Below are 23882 nucleotides of genomic sequence, written 5' to 3' on the forward strand. Positions count from 1 at the left end.
TGGAGCCGCCTCCATTGGAGCCGCCCTTTGCCCTGGGGCCCTTAGCCGAAGAGGCTGCCGGGCAGAGGGCTGCCATGGGAAGGTCACTTTAATAGGAACGAACTGGCCAATCACGGTCCAGGGGTTGGCTGAGAGGCGGGAAGGTGGAGGCAGGGAAGATGGAAGAGCAGGGGAGAAAGGGGGTGCAAAGGCCGTGCTGAGGGGGCGTTAGACGGCGAGATGGGCTCAGAAGGAGGCTAAGTAGCCTTTTAAAGTTCCATTACCTCACCTGCAGCGCCAGGGAGGCAAATGGCGTGCAGGGAAGAGCGCCGAGGCACCAGGCCAGGCGAGCACGCTAGGGAGGACCAATCCAGGCATGGTGGCGGGTTGGAGGTGGAGAATGGGAAGCGGGACCGGGGAGGGCATCAAAGGCACAATCAGGGGCCTGGGGCTTTGGAACTCACCATCAAGTTAGAAAAACGGGGTCCAGGAGGGCTCCACTCACCTGCAGTGCCATGGAGGCAAATGGGGTTCAGGGAAGAGCGCCGAGGCACCAGGCCAGGTGAGCACACTAGGGAGGACCAATCCAGGCATGGGGGTGGGATGGAGGCGGGTTGGAGGTGGCGAACGGGAAGTGGGACCGGGGAGGGCATCGAAGGCCCAGTCAAGGGCCTGGGGCTTTGGAACGCGCCATCAAGTTAGAAAAAGGGGGCCCAGGCAGGCCCGGCTCCAGCAGGGCGGCCCAGGGGGCCAGGCCCCCCCAAGGTCATCCCCTGGCCCCCCCTATAAAGGAGGCATTGCAAGTGGGACCTGAGGGAGTGGAGGCATTGGGGTCTGTGGGGGAGAGGGGGGACGGCATTTCACTCTAAACATGCAGCAATGCAGAGAGATTAGCATTCTAATGGGCTGCACTGAAGGAGGCCTGGCCAGGATTTGTTTGCTTGTCCTGGACAATGATCTATGCCCTATAGCCATGAAAGCACCAATGACCTGGGAGATGAAGGGCCATTCACACCTCTAAGTGAGGTAGCACTTACACAAGAAGGCTGCATACAACTATTTTCTCAAGCCTAAAGTCGCGAAGTTGGTTTCGGTAATTTTAAGTATGTTTGTTTTTTGTGGCAAAATAGCATTTTTTCACATCATGCTTAATAAAATGGTTAACTATGTCAAACAATAAATAGCAGGTGATGTTGATTGCACACAGATTTCTACAGCAGGTGCATCAACTGACTGGGGACCCTTGCAAATATATTCTGCTGCATTACCTACTTGGGTATAAGCGAAAACATAAGGTTGATAGTAGCAAAAATGTAATTCTGGAGGGGAGAGCAGTATAGTGAAAAAGTGATGGATGCAAGGCTTTGAATTAAACATTACCACTCATTTCTTTGCACAACATTTCATGCTAGAATTCTTTACTATGTCCTGCCATTACAGAAGCGGACATGCCAATAGCAAATGACTCTTGGTCCTATCACCAAAAGGTGCAGATTAGTCTCAGTTGTTAGGCCATGTACCCTCTGCACTGGAACACAAGCAACCACGGACAGTTTTTGGTCTTCTGGTCTAGTGGTCTAGCAGTTTAGGCAGGGCTGCCCACATTAATGGCAGTGCCAAGGCTGATTCGCAGACAATGTTATGGAAGGCTGACTAGATCAATGCCGGTGGTTATGATTGATTCAGAGACAAACATACATCCTTTTTTAGTGTTGCCTACTAGGTGTAAGTCAGAACTCTTGCAGTGGAACACAGATAGGATGGAGATAGGATGTGAGGAGAAGCACACATCCTATGGGCGTGTTTGGTCATTTACCCACCCAATGACTAGGAATGGTTATGTGAATGCCTATGGCATTACTACCAACCACCTGCCCCTCACTGCCAAAACGTACCCTCTGGGAACTCTGTGCAAGTTCTATCACAAACTACCACCAATCTTTGTGCTGTATAGGGCCTGCCAGTGTTATATCTAAGCATTCTTTTAAGTTTTTAATTACTTAGTTGCCTCTGTAAATGAGCTCCTGGTGTGATAAAAATCTCTTACTGTGTGTCTTCAGTCAGTTGATTTTATAAGCAACTAGCAAATGGTAACACTGTCATCAATTGTTGACAATCGCGGAGCAGACGTCGAGGGGAGCAGCATAATGGGACCTTTGGTGTGCTCTCCCGACATGTCGCCTCACTGCGCGGTGCAGTATGTTGCATTGCATTGTATTGTGGTGCAGATATTTCGGAAACGGAGAGTCCTAGGGCTTTGAAACGTGGGTTAAAATTAGCTCTGTCCAGTCCTTCTATGACCACATTAATGTTTTGCACGTTGCAGTGTGTATATCTCGGAAATGGTGTATCCTAGGGCCTGGAAACGTGGTTGACCTTGAACTTCTGTTCCTTGCGTCCAGACACTTAGAATTTGCTCTGCCTGGTCCTTCTACGACCTCCTTGATATTTCGCAGCTTCCATGTGTGTAGAGGCTTAAATCCAGGGAATGGAGTGGGGTGTCCACCACATGTAATGTAGCCAGTGACATCCGGAGAGTCCTAACAGGTAATTGTGCAAAATATGGTGCAGATTGGCTGAACAGTGTGGAATTGTATGAGGAACAAACAAAAAAACAAACAGATTTTCTAATCTGTATATATATATATATATGTGTGTCAATGCCTCTGTCCCTTGCACTGGAGTCCTGCTTAAAATAAGCATTTGCAAATCCAACAGTTTTGGCTTGCGTATAGGTATTAGACACACATTTACCAGCTGTTCCCATATTATGGCCAGGTGTTACCCTTATGGCAGTGACTGACAAATACCTATCCACACCTAATCAAAACCCTAAGCTGTTGGCTTGGCTTTGTCAATGCTTTTTAGTTTCAGTTTGTCTCCCTAAGTAAAAGTGCGTATGCCTGGATGTGGGTGTCTTTTTTGCTATGCCTAGGGAAACAAGCTGCACCTCACTGAGTCGATCCAACAAGGCCCAACCTGAAAATGACAAGGCTAGCATGTCAAGTACGGACCACATTCAGATCTTCTTCTCAAGCGTGCTTACCAGTGCGGTTCCGACCTATGTAGAATGCATCTTTTTCTGTGTGGAAGAGTTGTCTGATCTGCCAGGACTTTTCGTTATTCAAACTGATAAGTACTGAATTGATAACCTCATACTGTTTGAGTAACTTAACAGTGTTTGTATGCAAACAAAATACATCATGTGTATTGTGGGTCTTGTTTGGAAAGTATAATGAAAATCCTGTGTGCTGGGTGTTTAGGCAGTGCCGGAAATAGAAATTATTTGCTGTGGGACTCCATCTGTGATTGTGAGTTGGGGACGGGAGGATTGCTCCCACCCACCAGTAAACCTTTCCCTCTCAGAAAATGTATCATGAACACTTGGAAAATAACACAAGAGTGAGGGTGTTTCCTATAATGTTGCTGGCAAAATATTAAATAGTAACATCTTTTAAATAAAAAATACAGCATTGACATATTTCCTAAAGAGTGCAATCAGAGGTGGATTTCACATTTGGACAAGGGACAACTGGCCATGCCCCTTCTCCCTGCTCTGCCTCTCTCCCCTCAAACACAGTCAGTGCTGAAAAGGTCCTCCCAGTGAGATCTTATCTTTTTAATGTGTCTCAGAGGCAGATTATTTACAAAAGGAAGTGATTAGAGATGGAAAAAGGTACCTGGCAGTTACCATGGCTGTGGCACTTTTTTCTTAAAATTATATAAGGTGTGATTGTTGGGTGATTGGAAATTGAGGTGATACAGAACAAGCTGTGTGAAACAATGACCTTGTATGAGATTATTTTTAAATTCTCATTAATTTCTATGCTGGAGCTTGTAGGCTTCCATTCAGGATGAGTAAAATAAAGCTAGAATCATAGGCGGTCATTTTCCAAGTCAAGCGGAATGGAAAAGTTGTGCTAAAAGCATTTATTGACACTTTTTACACGCTGGAGGATTTTGTATGATTTGGCAGTCGAAGTTGGAAAGCAAATTGGACTTAACAAGTTTGCCTGCTGTTACAGGTCCTCTTGCCCAATCCGATTGGTTTTTCACCAGCATGTATTTTTATGTTGGCGGAAAAACCAATGGATTCCTATGGAATCAGACTGACTTTTACACCTGGTAAAAGGCGATTCCAAAAGAAACCACTGTGGATGGCTCCCACAATCATTAATAGTGGGAGGAATTTACCCTTTTCCAGACACGTAGTAGAAAAGTTTAGATCAATGGCGATATTTGCCAGTGTCATATTCTTTTGTTTTCCAGTACTCGGTGGAAACACTTAAAATCTCATGGAGGGGCCCTTTTGCAAAAAACTTCAAACACAAGTGGTCCCCTATGTGCAATTTACGGTTCAAAACTAAATGACTCCCTTACTGTTTTTCATCAACACATTTCCGCAATGATGCATACATTGTCAGGTTGGTTTATCATGTGACGTTTTAAAGTAATCTGTATAAAATCAAGTATTATTATAGGTATTCAAAACCAAACTTCAACACATATTTGTACCAACTTGAGCTTGGAAGATGCGAGGTAAAGTATAAAAATTTCAGGATAGGCTCAAATTCTGGCTTTACCACTTAACCAAAGTGTGCAATCCTGGGCAAATCATTTAATCATACTGTGCCTTACCTGCCAACATTAGGTGCCCCTAGAAGTGATTCAGCTCACAATGTAAGCTATTTAAGAAAAGTCTCACTCATGGTTTGAGAGATGGGCAGCGCATGTGTCAGGACCTGCCAAGAACACACATCTTTCTTTGAAAATATCAGGCCACGTTTATTGATCAAAATTGTTAAATTCAATAGAAAATCGAAGTAAACACATCAAACAAAAAGCCCTAATGGACAATTGCATATAATAACCAGTAAGTAAACAGTTTGTAGCAGACAATGACGTATAGGGAAGTGGCAGGGGAGCAAGGGTACCTACTCCCTGCCAACCCCCTCCGGGAGTGATACAAGGAAGACAGAAAACCGTAAACGTGCACCATCTGCCTCTTGACCCCACGTCTCCCACCCTGGCTCTCTTCCCTGCATGCTAGCACTCTTTTGTGCACTCAACTGATTTAAAATGTTTTGCAAAAATGCAACAAAATAACTGTGCTTCAAAATTGAATTTTGTAAGAAACAAAATGTCCTATTCCTTGCTTCAGTAGACTGAAGGGGGTGGTGGTGTTGTCTTTCACAACAAGGTGGGCGGAACCACAAGCACCTCCTCCAAGGCCTACTGGGAGTAGACACAGTGTTCAGGGTGTCATTGTTGAGAGCACACCATCTGATGGAACAAACAGTGGTGTCTTGCTCCTCAGCCCTCACAGAGGAGGAAGCACCACCCTTAATTCTCCCCAGCCAGGCCAAGAAAGACATGGTGAGGGTTCCTGGGGGTAGTTGGGAGTGGAGATAAATGGGAATGGTGGTCGGCGGTAGATGATGGAAGGTGACTGGGGGGTGAAAGGGGAAGGAGAAGTATTTGTATTTGTATTTTATTGAAGTTATATAGCCCTTTAATCCAAAGTGCTTTACATAAGAACAGGCAAAATACAAAAAGCATGAGATGGTAAATGAATCATAACACGAAAACAGTTTAGAGAACAATTTACAACATTGCAGAGGTGAGGAGGGCGTAGGGAGGGGCAGGGTGAGTGAGGGAAAGGAAGGAGTTAGTGGGGGTAGGAGTGGGAGAAGAGGGAATGTAAGGGTGAGTGAGGAAGAGGAGAGGAAAGAGTGGGACTATATGAGAGCAGGGGTTGAGGAGGAGGAGGAGGAGGAGGAGGTAGAGAGGGAAAGGAAGAGCAGTGGTAGGAGGTGAGGAATGAAGGTGAGGGAGAAGGATGAGAAGAAACGAAGGGTGCTAGCGAGGTGAGTTAAAAAAGTTAAGATTTGAGATAAGAGCGAAAGGAAGGGAAGGAGGGGGAAGAGCGGATGTGAAGGGGGAGGCAGTTCCAATGGAAGGGAGCAAGGAGTTGGAAAGATCGGAAGCAGGAGGGGGCACAGGGAGGTGGAGGAGGAGAGAGTAGGAGAAGATTAGCAGAACGGAGAGAACGAGAAGGGGTATAGAAAGTTAAAAGGTAGGAGAGATAGGATAAAGAAGTGATGAAAAGATAAAGAAGAGTGGATATAATAGAAAGAGAACAGATGGCAAGGGACTACAGATAGATTGGTGTTGCAGCACCATTTTCCTTGATTCTCTTTTGCTTTGTACTGTATTTTATAGAGCTGTGCATTTTTCTGGATCTGGGAAGAAATGTTTTACTGAATTACGGATCTGGGAAATTGGAATTAATGTCCGCACTTTGTTTAGGGTATCCTACACCTACACCCAATGGAAATTGGGCCACCTGATCACAAACCTGGCCCACCCAGATGCAAATTCCTGGAGCCGGGCCTGGTCCCAGGAGGGCTCCACTCACCTGCAGTGCCAGGGAGGCAAATGGCGTGCAGGGAAGAGCGCCGAGGCACCAGGCGAGCACACTAGGGAGGACCAATCCAGGCATGGGGGCGGGATGGGAGGCGGGTTGGAGGTGGAGAATGGGAAGTGGGACCAGGGAGGGCATCAAAGGCACAATCAGGGGCCTGAGGCTTTGGAACTCGCCATCAAGTTAGAAAAACGGGCCCCAGGAGGGCTCCACTCACCTGCAGCGCCAGGGAGGCAAATCAAGGCTGGTTGGTGTAAATCCTTAATTAGGTTGGGGTTTGGAGCGAAGAGAGAGCTCTTGGTGTGGTGGGATCACCTGGGTGAGGGGTTTTTATGGAGTGGGGTAAGGCAACCGATGGTGAGACTCACTATTCCTCCCTTTTGCGTACCTATATCCAATCCTTGCAGGTGGGATATCTTGAGACTTCAACCCCCCCCTCAAAACCCCTTCCCTACACAAACACTTTCACACAGACAGTGCACTCTGGGGAAAGACAGACTCGTTGGACATGTCCCTCTAATCAGGTCAGGCAACGTCAGGCAGTTTACTTTAATCACATACATCTGATGTCCATTAGCTCTCCCCACACAGATAAAAGGCGGAACAAAGAGACACTCTGAGCAAGGTAGAACACGAGAAGGAGCAGAACTTCTGGGGCGAAGGTGAATCTACTGGTGCAGAGCGATCGACAGAGGGTTGAGAGCAAAGTGTAGAGAGACCCAGGACATCCCTACAGGAGCTTGTTGCCTCCGAGGACTTGTGAAAGATACTCAGAGAAGGCCAAATCCCAGACAAGAATACTGCATTGTATTTCAAGGGTGCCAGCGACCATCCAGGGTGAGCAACAGAGTTGTGGAGGCGAGGCTAAGCCCATGGTATTACCCTTGACTCGTGAATTAAAACCGCGAAGACAAGAAAGAAATGCACACAGTTGGTGAGTTGGCGAGCGACATGAAAGGCTGGTGTGTGTTAGGGGAAGATTGAAGTTGCAACAGTGTATCGCACAATTGAAGGCTGCACGCGTGTAGATGAGACACGAAGAAAGGCAGACCTGTGGTGAACTTTAAATTACCAATAACTGTGAAGCCAGTGATACAGAGTAGCAGAGTGGTCCGGCAAAAGGAAGTAGTCCACTCAAAGTCTCAGCAAAAGGTGAAAGGTTTTGTTATAATGCAACAAAGTGAATAAACTCTAAACAGCGTAATGGTTAAGATTAACCCAGACAAAAGGGGAAGTGGAAAGGTGAATGTTCAACTTTTTGTGTTTATGATACTGAACTATCCAGACCAAGAGACACTGGGGCAAATAACACAAGAGTCGGAGTTGAAGGGAAAGTCGCAGTGGTCCTCTGAAGGTCTATAGTTAAAACCTTGCACATTCGAAAGTCTTCGACATCAGGAAAAGGACTGAGCCTGACTGAGGGACACCTAGGTGAACTTTTTGCTTTGAATGCTCTGAGCCCGATTGAGGGAGAACCGTGTGAACTTTTGTTGAACTGTGAAAGATCTTTTTGCAAGCTGGAATTAGAGAAGGCCAGGTGGGTCTTGATCCACGTTTTGAACTGCCTTTGTTTTGAGAACCTGAGCCAGTGTGTAATCCTGCCTACGTGGGGCAGCCTTACTCCGTGCTGTCCAAAGTGGAGAGGAGAGCTGACTCAGCCATTCTGATCCTTTGTTATAACACTGATTTTCCTTTGCATACACATTCCCCTTTACACACTTTTTCTATAAAAGATAGGACAGGCATTAGGTTGTGTTAGTATAGGCCATTTTTGATTTGACAGAGACTGACTAGGACTGTTATTTATTATTTAATGATAGAGACTACTCCCATCATAGCTATGGGGAAAAGCAGGAGTTTTTCCAAACTCTGAAAATTGAAAAAGGTTTTGAAATTGTACCTTGTGTCAGTGTCATGCTTGTGATACCATGCCCTCCTTACACCCCCCATTTTAGCCTTGAACTCATCCAAAGACAACCTACCCTCAGGATATAAATCACCCAGCACCAGCTGCATGTCACTACCCCATGAATTTCGACATCACCATACGACTGGTCCAACCCACTCAAGGGGGCACACCCTTGATGCAATTTTCAGCTCCCACAACCTGGTTTATATATCCTGCCCAAACCACTCATCTGGACCGACCACTATCATCCCCTTCTCTATCCACACCCCTGCCACTCCTCCTACAGCTCCTCTGGCCTCCCCTCCTCTGGCCTCCCCTCCCAACCCCCCCCCCCCCCCGAGACCTCAAATGCTGGAACAAAGTGAAGATCGTTCCTGACCTTGCTGAAGCCCTACTTCTTAGTTACCCTATAAAGATGCCCCCCCCCAGACAGAACCTTAACCATCAACTCTTTCGACTCTTAGCTCAATGACTCACTAATTCCTCTTGTGCCGCACTTCCTCACACAATGGACCATCCCCCAAATGGTTCACGTCCCACCTGAGGAACGCCAAAAAACGCCAAAAAACAAAATAACTCTCTGGAATGCAAATGGCGAGCATCTAATACTGTTTTCAGCAGATCCATGTTTGCCTTGCACCACTGTAACTACAAAGCTGAAATCCGAAAGGCCAGAAAAGCCTATTACAATAAATGAATTCTCAACTGTGGCAACCGCAGCAAAGAACTCCACGGGATCATATCCGAATTCCTCCTACCCACTTGCACCTCTACCCAATCCACCCCATCTCAAACACTCTGCGATTCCCTCTCCCTTCCCCAGGGGACCACTTTGGCGGTACAAATATCCTTTAACATTCACTTCTACACCGCTGCTCTTGACTGGACGACTTCCCTTAACTTCAAACTGTCCTCCCTCTCCCACCTCCCACCACTGGCACACCCCATTGCCCCGACGCTCAATTCCCCTACCTTCGACACCTTCAAACCCATCTCCAGAGACGAGTTCATTGACCTGCTATCTGCCAGCAAACCGTCCGGATCGCCCCTCGACCCCTGCCCCGCTTCTGTCCTGAAAGACATTTTCTCATCTTCCTGCGCAGGAGAAAATGCAAGAGCCATACTAAATGATTCCCTCACCTCTGGAATCCTCCCTGATGCCTTCAAAATGGCGCATATCAAGCCTTGTCTTAAAATGCAATCCTGGACCCCCTCATCCCCAAAAGCTACAGACCAATCTCCAACACCAGATTCCTTGCAAAACTCATCGACTGAACAGCATGCTCACAACTCCAACGCCTTTGTAGAATCCAACGGCCTCCTCGACCCTGCATGGGTCCAGACCATGACATGGAACTGAAACCACTCCGACCTCGATCTGGGATGATCTTAAGGTCAATGCAGACTCAGAAGGATGTGCTGCACTAATTCTCCTCAATCTCTCTGCAGCCTTTGACATGGTAAACCACTCAATCCTTCTTGACCGCCTCCGCTCCCTTGGAATCTTTGGCACTGCTCTCAAGTGGATTGCCTCCTTCCTCAGCAACCGGAAACAAATAACCCACCTCTCCCCATTTGTCTCAGCTGCTCGCTCGGTGACCACTGGAGTACTGCAAGGCGCATGCCTATCTGCTCCCCTGTTCAACCTTTATGTGACCACCCTTCCTGGAATCATCCGCATGCACAGCATCTCGTTCTACAACTACACTGACGATACCCAAATCATCCTAAGAATCCCAAAAGCAGGCACCAACCCCCACCTCGACGCCTGTCTTCAAGATATTGACGGATGGAGGACAATAAACCACCTCCTCTTAAATCCCACTAAAACTGAAATCATGGTGTGCAGCAACACTGCCCTTCTACTTCATCCGCTCCCATGGCCCCCGTCCCTTGGTCCCCCCGACGACAGTAAAAAACCTAGGCTGCACTATGGACCCAGGCCTAACCCTCTCACGTCAGATCAACAACGTGTCAAAATGCTGTCACTACCACCTCCCTCCTCAGACGCATCTTTCCTCTCCTTCCCGAACAGACTTGCCGCAGTTATGTCTATTGTGATGTCGAGATTGGACTATGCCAACTCCCTATACCTAGGAGCCCCGACATACCAACTCAACATACTCCAAAGAGCCCAAAACGATGTTGCAAAACTGCTTCTTGCTCTAGGTCCTAGAGACCACATCACTCCAGCTCTCCAAACCCTCCACTGGCTCCCGGTCGGACGAAGGTCCACTTCCAAGACCCTATGCATCACTCACCGAGCTGTGCACAAGTCAGGCCCTTTGTACCTACCAGAGAAGTTAAAACCATACCTCACATCTCGCCCCCTAAGATCAAGCACTGCCCTCTTCTAGTAATCCCAGCCGCTAACTCCGTCAGGATTGGAGGGTCTGCCTACTCAACCTTGGCCCCAACTCTGTGGAACTCGCTTCCCCCTCATATCTGACACACCCATGATTATATGATTATCTGCAAAGCTCTAAAGACGTGGCTCTTCCCATAATACCAACCACAATCATTCTGTAGTGAATAACCTAGCATCCGATGACTAATTTCTCGATGTGATCCAGAGCAATGTCGCCACTGAATAAGCCCATTGACTCGCTACAAGCGACCCACACCTGAAATCCGGAATATTGATCTCCTTAGATCCTAACTCCACTCAAACGCTCCCTCTGCATACCACTATGCTTATTCTCTACTCTCACACAATTAGAGTGCAGCTATACCCCTCGATCAATTCTACCTAGCTGCTCACATATGAACACTACCCCATGGACACCCCATCACTCTAATTAAACACAGCTATATCCCATGACAAACCGGTTTAGCTGCTCACATAAGCATCCTTCAGGCCTTAAGCAGCCAAAACCAGTCTGGATGTCCACCCGCCAGACTGCACACATTCAACTAATGTCAAACCACCACACCTAACGCTAGGATGCAGCTACCATCAGGAAATTACATCAGCTGCACACATAACTGGTGCACCCATACACCCTACTATACCTTCCTCTCTTAACTGACCTGGACTGCGGTCCCCGAGGGTGTTCAACCTACCAGCGCTTTGAGGTCATACCAATGATATATAGAGTGCTATATAAATGCCAAATATCATAACATTGTATGTGGGTGGTGGGGATGCCAGGATAATTCCACTGGGGAATCGCTCTGTTGTGATGTGCTGTGACCACCATTCTGCATAAAATTCTAGCCCACGCATTCACTGCAGTGCAGAACAGGTCGAAGGAGCAGGAATCAACAAATCTGTCCGGTTTAGTGAAAGATATGATGTCCGTGGGGGCTGCTCCATATTTCTCTAAAGCTAGATGAACCACCTTTGTCCCTGATGAATACAAGTTCCCTGAAAAATGTGCCTGTGCTACCAAGAAGTAAAGGCCAAAGTCAGGCGCCGCAAATCCACCCTACCTCTATGGTTCTCTAAGCTGTTCCCAAATAATTCTAGCAGCCCCAGTCCCCCTTTAAAAACCCCACCGCCAGTGAACTCAGTCGCGAAAAAAACTCCCTCCTCAGCCAGATGGGGACATTGCAGAAATAGTACAACAATTGGACAAGCACAATTATTTTCAGTAAGGAGAGCTGTTTGTTCAATGAGATAGGGAGCCTAGCCCACACCGCAACCTAGCACTAAGATGTTGCAGGTAGTCTCCATGATTGTCTGCGATCTAGAGACCATAATGTCGTGGTACCTGAAGTGCAAGGGAACCCACCTGAAATCCATCATCTCAGCCGGCTCAGCCATGGAGCCAGTAAGCAGAAATAATTCAGACTTAGACCGATTCACACTATACCCAGAGTATCTGGAGAATTCATGCACTGTATCCATCATGAGCCCTAAGTTAATTTCAGGGTCCCGGACATATAGGAGGGTATCGTCCGCGTACAGTGAAATCCTTTATGGTGGCCCCAATATACGAATGCCTGTGCATCGCCCTCATTAGTGCAGCCAATGGCTCTATGGTAGCGCAAAGAGCAGGTGGGAAAGCAGGCACCCTTGCCGCATTCCTCTGCTCAGCTGCAACGCCTGTGACACATGGAGATTAGTGCAAACCCTAGCCGTGGTGTGGGAGTACAGCAGCCGTACGCAATTAATTAAATAGTGCCCAAACTGAAACCGCCTTAAGACTTTAAATAAATACAACCACGACCCGCATCAAAGGCCTTCTTGCCATCTAATGAGGCGGCAACTGCCTAGGCCTGCGGGTTAAATTGAGATATAATGTAGAACAATCGCCTGAGATTCAGCAATGTGGATCTGCTAGGGATAAATCCCGACTGGTCCAGGTGAACCAACCCAGTTATATATGGCAGCAGTCGAGAAGCAATTATCTTGGCAAACACCTTTACATCAGCGGCCTATACAAAGAGACCTCAGCAGGGGGCTTTTTGGGCGTTCATAATACAGTGATAATAGCCTTGCTAAGTGGAGTTGGCAGTACCTCTAATTCCAATGACTCCTCCCATACCTAAGCAGTCTGGGGGCCAGCGTCGCCCTAACACCTTATATAATTCAACCCCAAATCCATCCGACCCAGTCGCCTTGTCGGACGCTAAGGCCACTATTGTGTCACACACCTCCTCAACCGATACTGGAAGATCAAGAGCATGTCTGGCATCGTCAGGTAATGTAGGGAGAGCAATGACCGCCAAATATTCCTTCAAGTTCACCTGCGAGCACACATCAGCATTAACATATAACGCATCATACTATTTGTGAAACACCACATTGATGCCTTCGCTAGTGCCAACCACCTCCCCAAGGGCACCAGGATAGTAGTAATGGGCTGTGCCTGCCTCTCCCACCTGGCCAGACTAGCCAGTCATTTACCTGGCCTGTCTGCCTACCCATATCTCCGAGCCTGCTTCGGCTTTACCAAGTACATCACCTCCCTGTCTGCCAGTTCTCAGAACTTCAACACATTCCCTTTGAACACCCCCAACAATGCTCCATCCTTTGTCCTGCCATATTCATTTTCAAACTGACATAGCTGAACTTCCACATCACCCAATTCACCCGTGGTTGATTTAAGAGCCCCCACTGAGGTTGCCAAGAGAACCCCCTCCGTATCCATACTTTAAATGCCTCTCTTTCAGTGCAATATGAGGACACAGACCCAGTGTTAATTTCGAAAAAGTCCTGAAGGGTAGTAACTAGCCCAGGGTCCAACAACATGGACGGTGACATCCTCCACAAAGGGCGGTCCGTGGCTGCTGGCCCAGTACAATGAATAATCCCACCGGAGAATGGTCAGACAGCATACGTGGCAATATCTCACATCGCTGCACGTTAGCAACCATCTCAGAGGAGAGGAACCAGTGATCTATTCTAGACATTGTGGGCCTCATCACAAGTTGGGCGGTAATCCAATGCAATAGCGCTACCGCCTGTTCATGCTTTGGTATTAGCTCTGCATCACAACCTGGCATGAACATGCCCACTGACTCCGACGCTAATGCTATTAGTGCCCGGTAGAAACTGACAAAATAAGGGTTACTGCCAAGAAACTGGCGCTAACAGCGCTACCACTGACTATCCTGGCACTAATAGCACCAGGGCCAATAGCACAAGCGGAAATTGCATCATTGCCGGAACGGGAAGCATTGCGGAGGCCATTTTGAAAAACACAGTCCATTTAATATAGTATCTCCACTTCCAGCAGCCATCCAGTCCTGTAAAGAAGCAACAATGTCCCCGGAGAGGATAAGAGGCAAGGTGGCAGAACATGGCCTGCACAAACTCAAATTCAGTGAGGGGGAGCTGGTGGTCCTCACAGATGAGGTAATTGCCCACTGTGAGGAACTCTATGGCAGCCGACAGCGGAAGACCACTGGGTAGCGCAGGATAGCCACCTGGAATGCCATCTGCCAGAAAGTGACAGCCGAGGCAAGTGTACCCCGTGTTGGAGAAGACTGCCACAAGGGTGCGGGCACTGCTGTCCCAACACTGCCAGGAGTCCCTGGCGACAGTGCCCCATTCCTTCACGCTGCCCATTGGCTGCTGCGAGACGTGTTCTGCATCAGATTGTTTGGATGCTGCCGACAACTTGGATCTGCCGAAAACGGAGCAAGAACCAGCGTACATATGCTCTATTTATAAAACTGTTTTGCTGTGTCACAGACCGTTGGGTAAGGTTCAGACAGTAAGACATGGGTGATCAATGCATTTGTTCTGGGGGTCGGTCTTCATGATGTACTTTTCATGGACAGCTTGTACGCACAGAAAATGAGGGGTGTAATAACGATAGCATTTCAGTCCATGCAGTGGACCGGAAACTTCTTAACTGTTGAAAGCACAAGCATAGTGGTAGGCAACATTGAAATTGACAACATGCCGTGATTGCATTACTTTTCCCGATGCATAGTATTATATTCATTAGTGCACCGCCATGGGTGTGACATGCTGCGGTGGTTGTGGCCAGGGCCTAGAGTCTTGGATGCATGGCCGTCGGCCGAAGGCCGAAGGCCTTACTTCCAAGACTGTAGGCCCTGGCCACAACCACCGCAGCATGTCACACCCATGCATACACCCTTAGTATTGCGTTTCCATTGGCAAGTTATGGGGAGTGCGTGAACTAAGTTATAAGTACTAGACGTGGAAGCCACTGTACACCCATCCTGTCATGGACTACAGAACACGTCCCTTTTGGACTTCCTGGTCCTTGTCACAACGGGGCTTGCACTCCATAATACTCCCAACATGGTCGTCCAGCGTGAAACCCCTTTCTCACTCCACGCGCTGGACGTAACGTATTCTATTAATAGACCACGCCTTCCGTGGCTCCGTGCGTCTCAATGCTATTGCAAAGTAGCGATCCAACGTGTGTCCCGTAGCTCACAGTATTGTTTCCTTGTACCCTTCTAACTACCCGTTCCTTGCCCCTTCCTTTCCTCCTATTTCCTGGACTCGTGTGCTAGTTGCACCTTCCTAGTTCTCCGGATTCCTGGACCCGCGTCCCGGAAACTGAACACACTCTGGAGTCGGAAGAGACTCGGGCAGACTTGTTCAAGACCAGGTCCGTCCGCAAGAAGGCAGCGACCAAGGACTCCAGCAAAGAACGGACCCAGGTGAGAAGGGGGGAACTCCTTGACACATCCCATGTAAGATCTATGGACATACAGCTAGGAGTGAAGCCTTTGGCCAGAAGCACTGAAGGCTACCACACCTATAGAAAAAAAAACACTCCCACACATCACTGAGGCTATTATTATTATAATCATTAGTACGCCATCATGGGTGTCACATGCTACAGTGGTTGTGGCCAGGGCCTAGAGTCTTGGATGCATGGCGTCGGCTGAAGGCCGAAGGCCTTACTTCCAAGACTGTAGGCTCTGGCCACAACCACTGCAGCATGTCACACCCATGGATACACTCGTAGTATTGCGTTTCGATTGGCAAGTTGTGGGGAGTGCGTGCAGTCTTGGGTGCATGGCCAAAGGCCATGCACCCAAGAACAAAGTTATAAGTACATGCACCCAAGAACAAAGTTATAAGTAGTAGATGTGGAAGCCACTGCACACCCATCGCATGTAAGATCTATGGACATACAGCTAGGAGTGAAACCTCTGGCTAGAAACACTGAATGATACCACACCTATAGAAAAAACCCCACTACCACACATCACTGAGGAGGTTGTGGGGAGACTCTGTAGTGTTGGGTACATGGACGAAGGCCATGCGCCCACTAACGCACTTATACCTTCTTCATGATGTATTTTCTATGGCTTCCTTGTATGTACAGAAAATGAGGGGTCCAATAAGGGAGGTATTTCAGTCCGCGCAGTGCACGGGGAACTTGTAACAGTTCTAAGGACACGTGTGGTGTTACGGAACATTGAAATTGACACCATGCCAAAATTGCAATACTTTTTCCTATGGTTATTGTATTCATCAGTACGCCGCCATGGGTGGCACATGCTACGGCCATGCATCCAAGACTCTAGGCCCTGGCCTCCAATACTTCAGCATGTCACACCCATGGATACTCCCTTACTAATGCGTATCGATTGCCTGGTTGTGGGGAGTGTGTGTACTCTTGGGTGCAAGGCTGAAGGCCATGCCCCAACAATAAAGCTATAACCTCTTCACTTACAAGTCCACATGGGTTTCATGTAGTGCGGTGGTTGTGGACAAGATGTGTACCTTTGGGTGCATGGTTGCAGGCTGTATGCCATACACCCAAGCATGCACCCAACAGGAAACTTGTAAGCACTGCGGTTATAAGACACATCACAACCATATATTGAAATGTATGGCCATACACCTACAATTTTAGGCCCTGCACACAAACAGTGCAGCATTTCAGAGCTACAGAGACACCCCTAGTATTGAACATCAGTCAGGTGGCTGTGGGGAGAGTCTGCAGTTATGAGTGCACAGTTATATGTAGTGTACTTACAAGGCACAATGGGTATGATATGGTGTGGTAGTGCATCACTCTGGCGGCTGTAGGGAGGGGCTGCAATCATGGGTGCATGGACAAAGGCCATGCCCCCAAAAGTACATTTGTTCGTAGAGTACTTATATGCCACAATGGATGTCATATGGTGTGGTAGTAGTGGCCAGGATGCAGAGTATTTGAACAAAGTAATAAGCACTGCAGTTGTAAGTAACTGCATTTTAAATACTGTATATCCTAATGCTATGGCCTCAAACTCACCTCTGTAGCTTGTGGCTACAAACTACTGCATCATATCACAGCTCTTGGTACACTTGTACTATGCAACATCATTAAGATGGTTGTGGGGAGGGCGTAGCGTTTTGGGAGCATGGTCAAAGGCCATGCTCCCAAAACCAAGTTTGTACATAGTACAAGGACAAGGCACAATGGTTCCGATATGCTGTGGTGTTTCTAGCCAGGACCCAGACTCTTGATTGCTTGCCCAAAGGCCATGCACCCAAGACTGAGGTCATAAGCAGTGGAGTTACAAGTGAATATGGGTGTGGTGTAATGCGTTTTTTGTGTGGACGCCCTAGTGTCTTCCCTTCATGGCTACAGACGATGGTCCGAAAAGTAAATTTATAAGTAGCTAATTTACAAGGACCATGGTTTTGATATGCAGCGATGGTTGTGGCTAGGACCTATACTCCTTGTACCTTGGTCGTAAGGCGTACATGGTAGGTTACACACCGAAGATGCAAGGGCCAGCCTACAGGCACTGCAGCATATTAGTACCATAGATTAGACGTGTAGATTCACATGTGTAGAAAATGACTGCCAATATACTCCTTACTTTGTTCAAAATCCACATACAATTTTTAAATGGTTATCGTACTTGGCGGAAGTATCCCTTTTTCAATTTCTGTGATAAAAGAAACAGGTATGTTAGTCTTTGCATTTTTTGAAAATTTACTACATTGCTTAATAGACAGTTTACCTTTTTTTTTTACCCTCATATTTAGTTTACAAACCAGTGTACTGTGCATTGCGCTTAGTTTCTGTGTTTGCTTTTCTAATCCTTGGGTCTGGGGAAAAAAAAAATCCTTGTCGGATTAAAAAAAACCTTCAACTAACTACTTCCTTGTTTCCTTCATCTTTCCGATTAATCTTATGTTTGTTGCCTTCCTGCCGATTTTTACCAACAGTTAGATACATGTAGGCGTATTCTACCTGTGCATTTGTTCCTACAGCTTTGTGATATTCATTCATTTGTGTCGTTGTTATATAAAAGCATGGGCTGCAAACTCTCACCTCAGAACAGGTTATCATGCCATGTTCTCTCTGGAGAGGAGCGCCTGCTACCTTTTGTGAAATATGTGTAAGGAACTTGGGATTGGTCACCCTAAGTTACCTGGGGGCAACCAGACGTGGTCTCCCTGCTCAAGGTGCTCAGAGAGGCACAGCTTCACCTCACTGATGAGGCCCAACTAGGCGGAAACAAGTGTATGGGGTTGCTGTCGGTACTCTTGTTCAGAGAGGAATTGCCATGTTCTCTCTGGAGAGGAGCGCCTGCTACCTTTTGTGAAATGTGTCGTTGTTATATCCTGTTTCCTTCATCTTTTCCATTAATGTTAATGAGTATGTTTGTTGCCTTCCTGCCAATTTTTAGCAACAGTTGGATACCTGTAGGCATATTCTACCTGTGCATTTGTTCCCAACGATCTGTGTGATATTAATTTCTTTGTGTCATTCTTACATCCTCTTGGGTAGTTAGATACCTGTTGGCATATTCTAACTGTTTGTAGTCTTTCACATAATTATTTAAAAAAATCTTGAAGTACACATTATTTCGTACATTTTTGCTTTAAGAACATTAAATACACATTTGTAAGATTAGCTGGCAATCTCTGCTTTAGAGTAATGGTGCTATCATTACATTCGACCCATCCACAATTCTTTTTAATGTATGCAGTGTAGTGACCTGCATTGGTTGTAGCTCCTGCATGGTAGATTATACCTACTGTTGTAAAAGGTTTTCTTTCCAAGTGACACTTGACCGTGTGTGAATCCAGTCAGTTTGCAGTCGTTTTTGGTGCCATCTGCATTATAACATAGAAGCATAAGTATTATGTAGGCACTATGTGATTGTATCAGTAAGGTGGAGCGATTGTCTGAATTGCAAATAGTACATAATCTGCCATGGTTTGCATTTTGTACAATTGCTGAAATGGAATGCTCTCACAATTTGGTATGGAAACATACATAAATCGTTCATTTGGGATTTCTTCCTGTATCACTTTGCTACTGAGAGTGCATGTATGTTTCCACATGTACGAAACCTGGAAGTTTTCATTTACAGGTATGCTTTTGTTTTCCAATACTAATAGTATGTACATTAGAAATTCTTGTGGATCTTCTTGTGAGTTCATAGTGAATCTCACCATTCCAACACAGTCGTCCAATTGTTACCTTACTCCATGAACACTGTATGTGTTGTCAGGATTGCTTGTTGCATTTCTATGCAGTACTAACATTTGCAAACACAATTGGTCTGTACTGTGGAGGTAAATATTGTTAACAATTGGTGGCAATTGAAATAGAATATTCATTGCTACATTTGCATAGCAACTTACCCCACTTTCATTTGCAAATTTGAATGGTCCAGCAAGTTCTGTATCTGAGTGCATTTTTCGGAATTTCTGTTGCTTCTTTGCCAACGTCCCTGGTTTACATTCCCTAGTAGGTTCTTCTATGTTTGCGGTAATTGATGAAACTTTAGCTTCTTTTCTTTTCTTTCCGGAATTTGCTGTTGGATTCTGTTGCATTTCTGTTTCATTTAGTTTTCTTTTACCACGTTTTACTTTATCTGGAACAGGGGATTGTTTCAGATGAGGGGTGTACAGTGAACACAATCTATTGTATTCTAGAATGCAAGGAATATCAGCTTTGACTTTACTTGCATCAAAGTTCATTAGCAAAAGACCGTCAAGTGTATGTAAGCGTGATAATGCTACGTAGCTCATGCCTTCCTTAAAGACTGTGTTTCCTATATCTATCAATGCTTTGTCTAGAATTAGAGAAAATTGCTCTCTACGTACATACATGTCTTTGAAGAGAAGGAATCAAGCAATTGAGTGCCCTATCCTTTTCACTTCTGAAAGTTTATCAAAGCAAATATTGACAAACTGAATGTTGCTATCACGTGGGTATGATTGAAAGCCAACAACTGTGCCTAGTGCTCCATTAATTAGCCCTTGCTCTACGTCAAGGTTACGTTTAAGCATTACTCTACAATTTAAGGATTATTTCAATATTTTTTCCAACCCAGCTGTGTTGGAGATTGAATTTTCTAAACTATTTAGTCTTGTTGTGGCTTGCCCACGCATGGGTACTGTCATACCATGTACGTCTAGTTTGTCTGTGGCGCTAATTTCCAGTATTGGTTGCATTTCTTTACTTAACATTGTTTCATTGAATTTGAAACAGCTTGCAAGAGTTGGCATTAAGGCCATACAATTGACATTTGTGTGCGCTATTTGTTCCATAACATCAGTTGCACATGCATTGTCGCCATAAAGTGCATGTATGTGCGGTTTTTAAATACAACTTGTGCTTCTTGTGATAATACACCAACTCTAATACTTTTTAAGATGTTGGCATAAGTGAGATCTGCAGATTGCCGCATGTTCTCAGTTAATTCTCTATATTGGAAATGTTGCCAAAGGTTAACATTACCTATGCTACCAACAGTTTTCCGGCAGAGTTTGTGCCTAAGGTTATAAAAATCGGTTCACCTTTCACTGGTGTCAATTGTAGAAGATCTCCGAAAACGATAATGTGTTTCGCTGCAAAGAGTTCTTCGTTGTTACTTTCAAGTACTTCTTGCAATCTGAGATGAATCAAAGCCAACATTAGGTTGGAGACCATGCTCACTTCATCTATTAGTAGCATTTTAATTTGTTTCAATACTCTGCGTAATTCCATTGCAGCTTCTGCAGAAAGTTTGTAGTAGTCTTATTAATTTTGATGCTCTACTGGAAGCAGTAGTAATCGGTGTAAAGTGACACCGCCTATGTTGTAGGCAGCTAGACCTGTGGGGGCCGTAACAACATCTGTTTGTAACAACAGTTTGTTGTTTATCAATTGTTGAAGGAACTTGCTGATGATTTTCATTAAGAATGTTTTCCCTGATCCAGCTTCACAACTGACGTACAGCAGTATAGGTTTGTAATTTTGGCAGGTACATTCTTTATTTTCGTGTGGTACACCATGTACAATTTGTTTTGTTACGTCTTCAAAAATGGTGCGCTGATCGTTGTTAAGTTTTTCTGTAGCTTCTTGATACTGATACATGGTGTTTTCTACTTCTGCCATAGCTACTTCAGCCTCATTTGCTATTAGTGGTTGTCCTAGTGGTTCTTGACTTCCTGTTACTGAAGGTTGACTACTGTTGGAAGAGTCCTTATCTAGTTGGGCCTGAAGTTGTTCTTCCTGTTGCTGCTCATTGTGTAACATTGTTTTGTACTGCGTAAAGTTCACATCGGTGATAGCGCTTTCATTTGCTTTGAAAGCATCTTCATAGCAGTCGTAGTTATCTAGTATGTGTTCCTCTTTTCTCCATGGTTTGAAAAGTTGTAACAGAGACATGTAATATAGTTCTTTCTGTTGAGGACTTTTCAATGACAATTTTACATGATTAGTTAAGCTTTGTTTGGTTAGTTTCACTAAGCTCCCTTCACAATCGGTCACTCTATATCTACGTTTACTTTCATCGGGTTTTACATTATTTTTGCATGCAAAGTTTTGAGCTATGTGGTATAGACGCATGCTTTCCAGAGTGCTACTCCTGTTTGGATAGTATGTGTCCAGTAAGTTGTTTTTCAGAATGTCTTGGCTGTTGGGATCATTTCTGGCAATTGTTTCTATGTCCTCATATGATTTTAGCACTCTTTTTTTTAGATTTTGCAGGCCCAAGACTGAGCCACACTATGTTGTCTGATTTTCCATACAAAACAGTACTGGTTAAACGATCTGCTGCTTCATAGGTGCCACATTCTCTATGAGAGAGCATTTTTATGGCTAGGCTGTACAATTTCTGTGATAATGTTTTGTCTGATGCTAGATAATCCTAGAGGTCTTGAAGCTCTGTTTTTTCTGCTTTTGTTAAGTAGTCTGTAACATATCGCGCAACAGCAGTGGAATTGTCTGCAATGTACTGCACATCTATGTTTACATTCCATAAGAGGGCAATTATTGCATTGTAATCATTGATATATTTCATATTTTGATTCTTTCCTTCTTTTTATGTAATACGTGTTCTTAGGTGATTTACATTTAAAACAATGTCGAACTGAAGACATGAAGTTGTTAACTTCACCTGTTTCTGTAACTGGTCTAGGGAAACCAAAGCGGCATTTGGTGTAGTATTTACCTTTGTTTTTGTATTTGTATGTTTTTGTATTTGCGGCGACAATATTTGCCACATTCGTGTCTTTGAAATTGTAAAATCTGCCCATCAGCTCACTATGTGTCTGTTCAGAAGGGATTTCACAAGTGACATATTTTTGGATAAACTGCAAAACAGTGCTGTCACTGTCGTGACCACATTTCGGTGCACCTTTGATCCATAAAAGCATGTGAATATGTGGTGCTCCTCTCGCTTGATATTATTTTCTCCAAAAGAAGTGCTGCACTTCTCCAAGGGGAGGAACAGTTTTATTGCAAATAAAGTGTAGCATGGCAATGAAACAATGATGGAAATATCTTGACACATTAACTGGATCTAGAGAGCAGTTCTCCAGGTGTTAATATATCTATGTTGTTTTTGTTGCTGTTTGCTATGCGCAGAAACTCATGTAAATCTTCCCATGCATATTCGGCACAACTTAGAGTAACAAACCAGGTCGATGGTCCTAGGTTTCTGATCATACACCCCACGTCTCCGTGCCGTCGGAACCAGTATTCCTTTGTACCACGCATGCTTGCAAACAAATTTGTTATACTTGATTGTAAAACCTTATCTTTTTCCTGTACTTTTTGTATTAACTGCGTAACTGACATATTTTGAAAGTGGGTACCAGATTTAAGAATGTGTGCAACTCCGTAACATAGTGTTGCTAATTCACTTTCATAGAGTAGGTGGAATATGTATTCCACATTTTGGGCCTCATTACACGGAAGGCGGTGAGCCATGGCGCTATTAGCGCCATGGCTCATGCCGTTAAAATACCGGCACCGCCTTGGCGGAAAGGGGATTTACCGCCCCATTCCAAGGTTGGTGGGGCGGTAAATCCCCCTTCCGCCATTGCCCTTCCCCATTCCCATTTCTTCCCCATAGGGCTCTATGGGAATGGGGAAGGCGCTAATTTACGGCACCGCAATTTTGCGGTGCCGTAATTAGCTCCGAGGTCCCTTAGCGGGTTGGTTTTTAACGCCTGCAAAAAGCAGGCGTTAAAGCACCAACCCACTAAGGGACCTCGTAGTAAGGCGGTAGGGATGTACCGGTACCGGTATTTTACCGGTAAATCCCTACCGCCATCCCTGTAATGAGGCACTTTGTCTAAATCTGGGATCTTGCGAATACATTCTTAATGAACGGTATTCTGATGCCCCAATCTGAGTGGGTCTATCATCGTATCTTCCACCTTTGCCAGTAGGAAATAGCAGTGGAAAAGCATGTGCTTCTATACTTTTTTCCCATGTACTAATTGGTGACCCTTTGGTTTGTCGCATTTGTTAAGTTTCTAGTGCATCATCTATGCTTTCATTGGAATGCAATGGATGAATTGTGTAATGGTCCAAAAGAGTGGATACTGTAGCAGGATCCAGAAGTTTGAATTGTCCAGTTTCTGATGGCTCTTGAATTATTTCAGTTGTTTCCCTTAAGCTTTCATCAATATTTATTTCCTTGTAGTACTCATTATTGTCTTTTAGATATTGCAATGCTTGTCTAACTTTGTGTAAATCCACTAATTGTTGCCAAAAATGTTTGTCCTTTGTTGGTACTCCATTTACCAAGACTATTAAAGAATGCTCTATTGAACGTTCCACTCCTAGAGTGTGTACATTTTCCATTAGATCTAATGGCAAATAAACTACTTTGCCACATATGCCTTTCTCCAATTCAGAGGAAGGTAATTTTGCTGTTTTTGGATGAAGGCGTATAATT

The sequence above is a fragment of the Ambystoma mexicanum genome, chromosome 1q (assembly GCF_040938575.1).
Source record: "Ambystoma mexicanum isolate Mex_15411 chromosome 1q, UKY_AmexF1_1, whole genome shotgun sequence".
In the NCBI taxonomy this organism is placed as follows: domain Eukaryota; kingdom Metazoa; phylum Chordata; class Amphibia; order Caudata; family Ambystomatidae; genus Ambystoma; species Ambystoma mexicanum.